This window comes from Eriocheir sinensis, chromosome 1 (genome assembly GCF_024679095.1).
Source record: "Eriocheir sinensis breed Jianghai 21 chromosome 1, ASM2467909v1, whole genome shotgun sequence".
Classification (NCBI taxonomy): Eukaryota; Metazoa; Arthropoda; class Malacostraca; order Decapoda; family Varunidae; genus Eriocheir; species Eriocheir sinensis.
This window is the reverse complement of record NC_066509.1, coordinates 14,664,947-14,677,047: the sequence shown is the minus strand read 5'-3', so window position 1 is coordinate 14,677,047 and position 12,101 is coordinate 14,664,947. Positions and strand designations below refer to the sequence as shown.

Here is a 12,101-nt window from a genome sequence, read left to right as displayed (position 1 = left end):
GACACCTCCACTGATTTACCTGATGTTCTAGATGAACCAATATCTTGTTCACAGGAGTGTTCAGAGGAGTGGGAAGCGGAAGTTGGATTTTTTGGGGAATCATGGAATTCCAGTCAAACGGTCAGTCCAAATGATAATCTGATTTCACAGTTCAATTATACGGATGATGTACTACAACTTTTATTCAAAGAAATTAATTCTAGAATGAAAAACTACAAAATTTATTTTTTCGAGTTTCACTGCAAATTTGTCTCTCTGTAGGCAGTAATTTTCCCAGTAAAAGATTATAAACTATATTTTTCAGACTCCATCACGATAAAATGAGCAACTTTTCTTCCATAAATTTTCCTGTACGTCGCACCAGTAAAAACTTGGAATTTTTCGGAATCATGGAATTCCAGCCAAACGGTCAGACCAAATCGTAATCTGATTTCACAGTTGAGTTATACGGATGATTTTCGATAACTTTTATTCAAGGAGATAATTTCCAGAATGAAAAACTGAAAAAAAAAAATCGAGTTTCACTGCAACTTTGGCTCTTTGTAGGCAGCAAATTTGCTGGTCAAAGATTATAAACTATATTTTCCAGACTCCATCGCGATAAAATGAGCAACGTTTCTTCAATAAGTTTTCCTGTACGTTACACCAGTAAAAAGTTGGAATATTTCGGCAATCATGGAATTCCAGCCAAACGGTCAGTCAAAATCATAAATTGATTTCACAGTTGAGTTATAAGGATTATTTTGTACAACTTCTATTCAATAAGATTCATTCCAGAATGAAAAATACTACAAAAATTTATAAAAATTATTTATTGAGTTTTACCACAACTTTGGCTCTCTATAGCCAGTAAATTTCAAGGTCAAAGATTATAAACTATATTTTCCAGACTCCATTGTGATAAAATGAGCAACTTTTCTTCAATATTTTTTTCTGTACGTCGCACCAGTAAAAAGTTGGAATTTTTCGGGAATCATGGAATTCCAGCCAAATGCGACAACGTAGAAAGAAACGGATTTCACAGCAGGGTGCGCTAGAAAATTTTCTATAAAACATCTTTTATGACTTTTTCTCAGTTTCGAAGTGTATTTTTCGATGACTTCTGCGTCATGGGAGGTCACTCAAGAAAAACTTTTGCGTCGCTGAGGGGTTAGTCATTGTTTTTCTTTCGACAGAGATTGAACTAACGGGACAGATAGACGCACAAGACAGGAGCAGCGAGAGACAGACACTTAAAGATTAGACTTGGGACCCTAAACAGAAAGACAGACGACGGGAAGCGAGGGTGCTGTGGTGGACATGGAGGCGCCTGCTAATAGGTGTGTGTGAGGGGGGTGTAAGGAGAGTGTCAGGACAATGTACATTATTAATAAATACTCTCTTTGATGTCTGGTCACGCTATTCCAACCCATGTGCTCTCTCTCTCTCTCTCTCTCTCTCTCTCTCTCTCTCTCTCTCTCCATGTCTATACAAAGGACAAGAGACGCAACCTACAAATTATTATATTAAAAGTTATAAAAAATCTAGACAAAATTCACATAAGAGGTTCCAATACAATGTTTCCGTGTTTTTTTTTCTTTTTATCTATCTCCATCTATCTTTCCCGTTATATGTCTATTTGTCTACCTATCTTTCGTGAGGCAGTGTATCAATTTCTTTACGGCGTTCTTTTTTTTTTCACTGCACAGCTTTTCATCCGGTTTCGAATTTTGTATGCCAGGACAGTGTTTCGTTTCAGTTCTTTTTCCCTCGCGTTCCGTTTCATTAATATCAACAAAGGCGTTTCATTTCTAAGTTTCTGTAATAAGAAGTGTCGCATAGCAGGTCGACGTTACGCACCGATCTTCCGTTTCAGTTTCGCTCTGGCGTTTCGTTTCATTCGGTGTTGGTAACCTTTACAAAACATAATTACATCCTAAGACCTTGAGTGTGTGTGTGTGTGTGTGTGTGTGTGTGTGTGTGTGTGTGTGTGTGTGTGTGTGTGTGTGTCATTCTCTGCTTCTCGTACTGAATCTGAGTAAGTGACAATTTGGGTGTGAGAGGAGGGGAAAGAAGGGGGATGGATGTTTGGGGAGAGGGGAGAAGGGCGAGCGGGGAAGAGGGGGAAGGGAGGGGAAAGGGTAATGCAACGTGGCACTATTGTCCATCTATGTAGCTAGCAACCACCCCTCTTTAGTGTCCTCCCCTCCCCTCCCCTCCCCTCCCCTCCTCCTCCTCCTTCTCTTCCCTCCCCTGGGTTCTATGATGTGTTTGGCCATTACAGAACAAAATTGAGGTTCCTGTTGTCACATTTTCATTGAGAGAGAGAGAGAGAGAGAGAGAGAGAGAGAGAGAGAGAGAGAGAGAGAGAGAGAGAGAGAGAGAGAGAGAGAGAGAGAGAGAGAGAGAGAGAGAGAGAGAGAGAGAGAAGTGTGAAGAGAAAAAGGAGAATAATGGATAGAAGAAAGAAGACTACTGAAAAATAAAGAAAGGGAAGAGAAAAAAAAAGGGAGGGGGGGAGCGCAAAGTCAGATGAAACTGTAAAGGGATCCATTTATTATTTAATCGAGAGAGAGAGAGAGAGAGAGAGAGAGAGAGAGAGAGAGAGAGAGAGAGAGAGAGAGAGAGAGAGAGAGAGAGAGAGAAATGGGCACTAGTAGAGAAGATAATTATATACGAAAAATGTGAAAAATGAATAATAGTGAATAAATGAAGGAAGGAGGAAAGAAAGGAAGGAAATGGTGAGCAGAAGAGGACAGCATCGGAAGAGAAAGGAGGAGAAATCGGGAGGAAGCGAAGGAGGAAAGGGAGGAGGGGGAGGAGGAAGAGGAGGAGAAAGTGATAGGGGGTCAATATAGATGGTTGCGAGGTGGATGTTAGTGAAGAGGGTGGAGGGGGGGGGGGGAGGTGAGGGAGAGGAGGTCAGTGGAGAGGGAGGAAGAGAGAGGGCGGGGGGAGAGTGGAGGGGGGGAACAGGTGAGGGAGAGGGAGGAAGAGAGAGGGCGGGGGAGGGAGATCAATGAGTCTAGAGGTCAGGAGGTATAATTATTACAGGACAAGTCACATGCTTTTCCTCTCTCTTCTTATGATGAATGCAGCCGAAGAGCAACACGGAGAGAAAAGTAAAAAAATAAAATAAAATGTGTGTGTGTGTGTGTGTGTGTGTGTGTGTGTGTGTGTGTGTGTGTGTGTGTGTGTGTGTGTGTGTGTTTGAAGAAGAAAAAATACAGGGCCAAATATTTTAGAGGGATAGTAGTTTTTAGGGCATTTAATAACTCTCTCTCTCTCTCTCTCTCTCTCTCTCTCTCTCTCTCTCTCTCTCTCTCTCTCTCTCAATCTAAGTACTCACGCTCCATAGAAGATAGATGAAAAAAAAGAGAAGTGTGTGTGTGTGTGTGTGTGTGTGTGTGTGTGTGTGTGTGTGTGTGTGTGTGTGTAATAATAATAATAATAATAATAATAATAATAATAATAATAATAATAATAATCGGTTTATTTCGGAAATTGCAGCCGTTAGGCTGAAAATGTACATATTAAGATAACAAAGTGTAACTATATACGAAAATTACAATATGAACGGGGTGTGGGGGTAGGTAATTTACATTAACGAAGGGAAAGTTGTGATGATGCTTGAGGGGTGAGGAGGTGGAGGAGTGCGGTGTGGTAGAGCGATGAGTGTGTGTGTGTGTGTGTGTGTGTGTGTGTGTGTGTGTGTAATTCACTCACGGCATGATTACGAACTGGGCTCGCAATCACCAGCAAGTACCATCCCGACAAGAGTAAGGCTCGTTATAGTTAATCTCTGGCTACTGCCAAGACCTTCACACACCACACACCCCATCCCCCTTGCTCCTCAACAGAAAAATGTGTCAGTAACAGATGTGTGTGTGTGTGTGTGTGTGTGTGTGTCAATGTAAAAATACTCCTGCGCAGGGTTCGAACCTCCGCCTGCCAGACCATGGAGCCTGGCAGCGCAGCACTCTACCGCTGAGCTACCGAAGCGGTGTGTGTGTGTGTGTGTGTGTGTGTGTGTGAGAGAGAGAGAGAGAGAGAGAGAGAGAGAGAGAGAGAGAGAGAATAAAAAAAAAAAGTGAGAGGGGGACGGGGGTGGGGGTGAAGGAGGCGGGAACTTCCTGTTATAACACTATCTCTGGGCTACCTTGGAGGGGGTCACGCGGGCCTGCCGGGGACGGGTAAGGGGAAGGGTGGAGGGAAGGGAGGAGGGGAGGAGTAAAAAAGGAATAGGCGAAGTGAGGGGTGAGGGGAGGGGTGAAGGGAGGGAGGTATTGATACATTTTCAGGCGATTTGTTTACGAGTACGCGGCTGTGTGCGGTAATTGGTGCGGCCATTCTTGAGAGAGAGAGAGAGAGAGAGAGAGAGAGAGAGAGAGAGAGAGAGAGAGAGAGAGAGAGAGAGAGAGAGAGAGAGAGAGAGAGAAATGGTAGGAAGCAATGGGAAATGGACATCTCGAATAAGCACTGCATGTGTTCTTGTTCCTCCACCTTTCATTATTACTATTTAATTATTATTATTATTATTATTATTATTATTATTATTATTATTATCATTATTATTACTACTTTGACCTCTATTCAGGAGCAATAGGTAGCGGGCTTTTTTTATAATATTTTTTTTACGCCCTTGAACTGTCTCCTTAGCTGTAAAAAAAAAAAAAAAAAAAAAAATAGCCATCAATATTGACATAATTATTACTATTACAGCGTGGCGGACACTCATGGAAATCAGAGCTATATAATAACTATTGGCACAGGTGTTGCGAGGCTTCACGGCCTGTTGGCTTCCCAAGTTATTGCCGCGCAAGTGGTGGCAGTAAAGGCTCACCTGAAAATTTTTAATCATCTTTATCTTGAATGGAGTTCTCGGAGCGGGGGCGTCCAAAGCAAATACCATCACCTATATAATTTTCGTAAGGAAAGTATTACCCCTACAGGCCAACGTTAAAGCGCCTATATGCAAGATGTTGACAATTTGTAAAATGATAATTCGCATGTACTTTGCTATACTATTCATACTTGCTTACAGAATGATCATTTACGTGAAGAGGGTTCTTTCTTATAACATGATAAAACTTCATTATGCCTAAGTATGTACAAATGATTTATATAGACATGTCTTTAATATCATCTTACGTTGTTGTGTCAATCAATGTCAGACTCTCTTTGTAAATTGGCGTTGAAAATAGCTAATTCACCCCTCTGCCTTACGTACGTCGTGAAATATCTTCAGGTGTGGTTTTTCATGTTTTAGTTTACTTACCATGTTCACCTTCACTCATTAAACTTAAGCTAACTTCACTCTTTTCAAAATAAATCTGTCCCCAATGTGTTCCTTCACAAGACACGATGCTTTTAGTTCTCATGTACTAATTCGACATGTGAACTAAGCGTCCCACGAGAAACTAAAAGCATCGTGTCTTGTGAAGGAAACGTCAGGAACACACTATTTTTTTATAGGATGAAATACAACTTATCGCAGCTGTGCCCGAGGAGTTCCTGAGAGCGTCGGTCAGCGCCACCTATGTTCAAGTACCAAAGCGTTCCCTAAGCAACTGTTTTCGGTAACAAGAAAAAGCCCGGAGGAAGAAATCGTTATTAAGATAATAAAGGCTACAAAATCTTGGGCGGGTTTTCCTCCATGTTAATTTTTTGGGGGCTCATCCGACTGGGTTAGTTTTAGCCTCATAAAAACTTACAACTCTAATGAGACCTTATATACTAAAATTAATGAGCTGTAATAGAACGCATTTAACCATTCTGTAAAACCTACAGTGAATTTATCGTTTTTACTGTAGCTATATAAAAGGAAACGAAGCAATGGATAAAAAAAAAAATAAAAAAAAAATAAAAACGCTGCTGCTGCAAAGAAAACGCGAGTTGCGAAAACAATGTAATGTCAGTCAAGGATGTTTGGATACTCTCATTGGGAAGGATTTGGCATTTGAAGGATTAAATAATTTAGTCATCAAACTGTGGCTATGTAAAACGAGGTGGACGCGGCGCCCTTACTAAAAAAAAAAATAATAATAATAATAAATAAATAAATAAATAAATAAATAAATAAACTAAAATATAAAGAGTACTTGAAAGACCTGCAAAATTCTTGAAAGAAATACCTCACACTTCGTAAGCAAGGACGCTAAATTTTGTTAACAAAATCTACACCATTCATAAACAAATAAGCGAAATCATAAAAAGAATAAGACATGCAAAATTATATTATCAGCGAAAACCAAAGCACAGAATTCGCAAGTAAGGAAGCTAGAATCCGTAAACAAAACGACAGCAAGTAAACAAACCGCAGAATCCGTCAACAGACACCGCAGCATTCATTAAAAAGGACGGCAAACACGGATTACCTCACCACGAACCACAGGAAGGAACAACCCGCCCCGCCACCCCCCAACCCCCCTATCAAGCCATACAAGAACCTGTGCTCCTCGCCTCCCTGTCCCTCCGCCTCGCCGCCGCCTTTCATCCTCAGGTTCATGAACGGGAGGCCCTGCTCGCAGCTGGGCCAACTTTGCATCCGAGGTCTCAGATTGGCCCGTGTGCCAGCGCGTCTGTGATTGGTCCGTCGCTTCAACTTCCCCCCCCCCCTCCCCCGCCGTCTCCTCCCCCCAGCCCCCTCCATGTTACACATAAACATTAAACAAACCTTTCCAAGCATGCCGGGAATGAAGCAGTGCAGGCAAGCTTGACGGGATCTAGCCCTGCCCTATCAGGGCAACAACAACAACCACAAGAGACTTGTTCTGCTGGGGATTTTGAGGTCGTACGTGGTCCCATGGACGAACCAGCCCCAAAAAAACACTGAAGAACACCTTGGGGTCCATCACTTTATACTTATCTTCTTAATTTACTTAGTAATGTCTATGTCTCTATGAGGTTAACGCCTCACAGTCGTCGTGCTAATGTTGAAGAAAGAGTGAAGCTAATAATTACATTATGGATTCTACTTTGGTCCCTGAATGCAGTGCAGTAAAGAATGACATCCGGAAAACTGAAGTGGGTGTCCATTAAGGGGGGTCAAGAGGGGCAAAGCCCCCTTGTTAAATGGTTTCCCCTGTTAAGTTATACTCTATCGACTCTAACTTGAGCCTTTAGGCGCGGCTCAGGGAGACCGCGCTGTGCCACATCGCTCCATCACTCTCCTCAGATGGGCTAGCTACCTCTCTCTCTCTTTTTAACGTTAAATAATCTTTTGCTTGGCTGTGCAGGACGCGAGTCTTCCATGTGAGAGAGAAAAATGTGGCGTTGCAGCACAGACTATAATGTTCATTGCTACTTTGTGTTAACGTTTTCGTTCGTGCTCCCGTCTCGCTGTTTCTTGTGCGTCTAATTGTTTATCTCTTGCTACTTGTTTATCTTCTACTGTCTGTCCTCGTCCTGCTATACATTCCTTTTACACATTGTTCCACACACACACACATCAACACTTATGGCATCCACACAGTACAACATCCACACAAACGCATACACAAACAAACACCTATGTGTTGTCCTTGTCGTATTGAGCTGTGTATGTTTTGTCCAAAGTAACCCTAGCGGATATGACTTTCTCCATCCGTGAACCTATTAGCACTTGAGAACACTCGCTACCACCAACAAATGCACCGGTGCGGCCTGGCGCCTGTTACCAAGGTCACTCAGGCGGCAACGTTGCATGAGCCACGTTGCCAAGTGAAATGGAAGGTTTACAGGCCCGTACCAAGAGTCATGAAGGTTTAACGACGAAAATCAAAGTGAAGGGACGATGCGTACCAAGAGTCACTAGCATTTTTGGAACGAAGGTTTGCGGGAGACGAAGGGAAGGCAAGGTCTACCCCGCGTCTTCCCTTTTACCTTCGAGGAAAAATATGTTTATTTTCCAAATTTGGCGTGGCAAATAGTTGTGGCTGAGTTAAAACAACCTGAGAAAATATTTTCCCTAGTTGGAAAGTCGTATATTATAGTTGCAGCGAACATGTTTGTCTTGTGTACAACAACAGCACGCGCCTTCAAATCACAGAGAAACCAGCCAGCAGGCGGGAACCTTCGTGGCTCACATTCTCGATCTATGTTTTTTTCAAATTCTTTGATTGATAGCTCATTTCAGTTAAGACATCTGGCTCTGCAAGTGCAAATAAAGGGTATCTTAATAATTTACTGCATGTAATTAACGATTAATAATGGTAAAAAACATGAAATAGTAAATAATACCACGGTAACTGTTGAATGCAATGCTAGGCTATTTAGGATATTAGGCTACCCATGTTATTTATACATGCAACACATCAAAATTCGTTATGTATTGACACTTGCAGAGTCGTATCTCACTTTATGTACCTGAATGAGATGAAATATGGGTATCTCAAAGGCTATAGATCGTTCGAGTATTATCATACTATACTGTTTCATATACAAGTTGTTTCTGCGTGTCCTTGTATGGAATATTTTCGATGCAAATCTTCTGTTTGCGGTTCATATACGATGATTTTTTTTTTTTTTTTTTGTATACACAAACATTCATATATATCACTGAAAATATATAAAGTTGATCATCACGCAATCACGAACTAACAATGCACAGGTGTCACATTTACGTTCGCGAGTGGACAGACGGAATGAAACGGACTATAGTATGGCTGTAACACCATTGTGTGCGTGTATGTGTGTGCGTGCGTTATAGAGCGGTTGCACTGACGTCACACCGCTTCGCTTTTGTTTTAGGAAAAACAACTGTCAGCCATTTTGGGAGGCAAGAGCGATCAGCTGTGCCCCTGCCCCCTGATGATGGCTGGCCCGTGCCTCCCGTCTTCATATCACAATCTAAGTGAAAATGCAACAAATCTGGACAGTGAGGCTAGGCTTCGCTATATAACTCTCCATTATGATGCCAAATGATGATGGACATACTGTATATACATTTATTATCAAACTTCAAGATATATTTGATGATAAGAACAATGAATATATGACTAATTTAGCCCCGGGCATCACCGGGCAGTGTTTAGTAAGAAAATGAGAACGTAAGGGGTTCGCAAAAAGCCCACTGACCAACATTTGGCAGCCCCTGTCTACCTACCGCGACTGGCAGTGTAGCACCTATCAGTAACAGTAATAGATGGACACTAACACCCACACCCACACAGTAATAGATGGGCCACTAACACACACAGTAATATATGGACACTAACACCCACACCCACACAGTAATAACTCCCACACCCACAAAGTAACAGATGAACACTAACACCCACACCCACACAATAATAGATGGACACTAACACGTACACCCACCCACACATTAATAAATGGACCATTAACTCCCACACCCACACAGTAACAGATGAACACTAACACCCACACCCACACAGTAATAACACAGTAACATGGCGGGGAAAAGCTGAGGAGCTCTCTTGCCGTAAATATGTGCCTCCCAAAATGGCGGGCCTTTGGGGGGCAGCTGAGAAGTGATCAGCTGATCGCTACTGATGACGTCACGTGCAACCCCTCTATATCTGGTAGGTATAAAGTTGGCTGCACTGTGTGTATGTGCATTATATCCTACTTTACCTTCCCGAGCGACTTGTGATAAGGACTGAAGGCACGGTCTGAGGCTGTGCCTACATTGTCGAAGGGAAGGTACCGGTACGCCATTATTAACGCCATGCAGTCGTATTATGAATATATATATATATATATATAAATATATATATATATATATATATATATATATATATAGAAACCCAGGCTGGAAAGAGAATACAAAGTGTTCCTGATCCAGCCTGTTCCTACTATATATATATATATATATATATATATATATATATATATATATATATATATATATATATATATATATATATATATATATATTTTTTTTTTTTCCATAAATAGATAACGTCCAGATTACAGTGCGACAGAAGGTCACAGCTCGCCATGAGCAGGTTATCACTGGATGTGTAAACAATGGGGGGTTCCCCAGGCCAAGCCACAGGGCTCAAGTTAGAGTCGATAAACTATAGGTTGGGTTAGTTTAAATTTCTTTGGCATGCAGTGTTGGCTGGTGGAAATACGCAGCGTGGGATGGAGTGGGGCAGCGGCGGGGGTGGGACCACTGCGCTAGCCGGTGATAACGAGTGGTAGCGGGTGCACCTGAGGCATTGAAGTCAGTTATATTTTTAGTGGTTTCCAGAAAATAAAACTTATCTCCATAATAAAAGGTATCATATATTGCCCAGAAACAGACAATTAGTGTCTTGAAATCAGTAGTCTACCCTTTCCTCAACAATCCCCCCAAAAATTTGGAAATTTTTCAGATATTATTTTTTCGTCTTAATATTCATTTGCAGAAGGTGTTCTTTGTGGTTCAAAATGCTCACAGTGGTGAGATCTAGATATCTGTAATATTAAAATAAAGATTGCGTATCCCTATACACTTGTAAAATAAGACTTTTTTTGGCGGTAACATAATTTCACAAATCTGACAAGATAAAATGAAAGACCGAATGAATCTTATAAAGAGAGGGGGCAGGAAATGATTTGGGGAGTGCATGAGTTGTTCAAACACATAGGGAGAGAGGAGAGAGTGCCAGCAACTTGGAGTGAAAGTAGTGACCTTGATACACAAAGGAGGAAACAAAAGTAGGAAAGAACTGAAGAACTATAGGCCAACAGCTGTGTGTAATACAGTGTGCAAGATCTTCTGTGGCATTCTGAATGAAAGGCTGTGCATAATAGTGGAAAGAAACATGATATGTAATGGGCAATGAGCAGAATGGCTTTAAGAAAGACAGGAGAGAAGACAGCATGTATGTGGTGAATGCTGTGATTGAAAGAGCAGGAAAGATGAACAGAAGAAATATCTATCTTTCCTGGACCTCGAGAAAGCATATGATAGGGTAGACAGGAGAATGCTAAGCAAGGCTTTGGAAGAGATCGGTGTGAGTGAAAAGATCATTGGGATTATTAGCAGTATGTATGAAAACACTAGGGCCAAAGAGTGTACAGATGGAAAAATGGTGGAAGCAAGGTGTTCGTGATGTGTGAGAGAGTGGATGAAAGTGTGGAACACTTGCTGTTGGAACGTGGAAGTATGAGCAGGCAAGACATGAGATTTTGAGGGTAGTGGTTGAAGAAATAGGAGTGAAGGAATGGAGTGAAATGAAAGTAGTACTGACAGGCAAATGCAGTACTGATGGGGCAGAGTGGGTGGAGAAATAATTGGTGTAGCCGATAATGTGAAATATTTCTTAGGGACTGCCTGGAGGATGCGAATGAAAGGCAGGGTTTCCCCCAGTGATGGGAGGGAGGGGGAAGGGGCAATATGAGTGCGACGCTGAATGAGGTAATAAAGGGAAGCTACACACATAGTCTTCCCCCATCTTTTTTGGGAGGCCTTGCTCGCAGCTGGGCCAACTTTGCATTCGAGGTCTCTGACTGGCCCATGACGGTCTGTGGACCATTGGGTGACTCCCGACTTCAAGTTTAAGTTCAAGGGGGGGATTAAAGGGACGGACCAATCACAGACGCGCTGGCTCACGGGCCAATCAGAGACCTCGGATGCAAAGTTGGCCCAGCTGCGAGCAGGGCCTCCCTTCATGAACCACTTAAGGTTAAGGCCCCCTTTCCCAACCCTGGGGTCGCCAAGCGCTTTTCCGGGGGTCGCAAAGACCTCAAAATATCAAACATGGTGTTTTTATGTTACAATAAAACATACACAACTAAACTAGTTGGGTCGCGGTCATATCTAGTTTTTTTTTTTTTTTTTTCTTTATTATTTTTTTTACGTCTACGCCTATAGCGCTGGTAGGTTGCTTGAGGGGCCTGGATGGTGTTCGGCCCCAGCCCGTCATGGCGCAGGCCAGGCAAGTGTTTATAGTGGCGCCATCTTCTCTTGGTGCACGATTGGGGTCGCCTGAAAAAAAAGGTTGGGAACCACTGACTTAAGGCGTCGCACCGTTACTACGTATGGCTGCCAAGGGGCCCCGCGGATCCCTCTCTCTCCACTACCTAACATTCCTTCTTGAGCAGGCGTCCACGTGGCACTGCTCAGTAAAAGAATCAGAGTATGAAACAATGAAACAGAAGGAAGCGTCTTGACTCGATACTTAACACAG

General features: G+C 42.3%; 1 protein-coding gene across 2 annotated transcripts in view; it reads right to left on the bottom strand.

Annotated features, from left to right (window-relative positions):
• LOC126995382 (alpha-1,3-mannosyl-glycoprotein 4-beta-N-acetylglucosaminyltransferase A-like) overlaps window positions 1-12,101 on the bottom strand; it is a 116,382-nt gene that overhangs the window by 96,528 nt on the left and 7,753 nt on the right. The gene's annotated exons all lie outside the window — the stretch shown is intronic.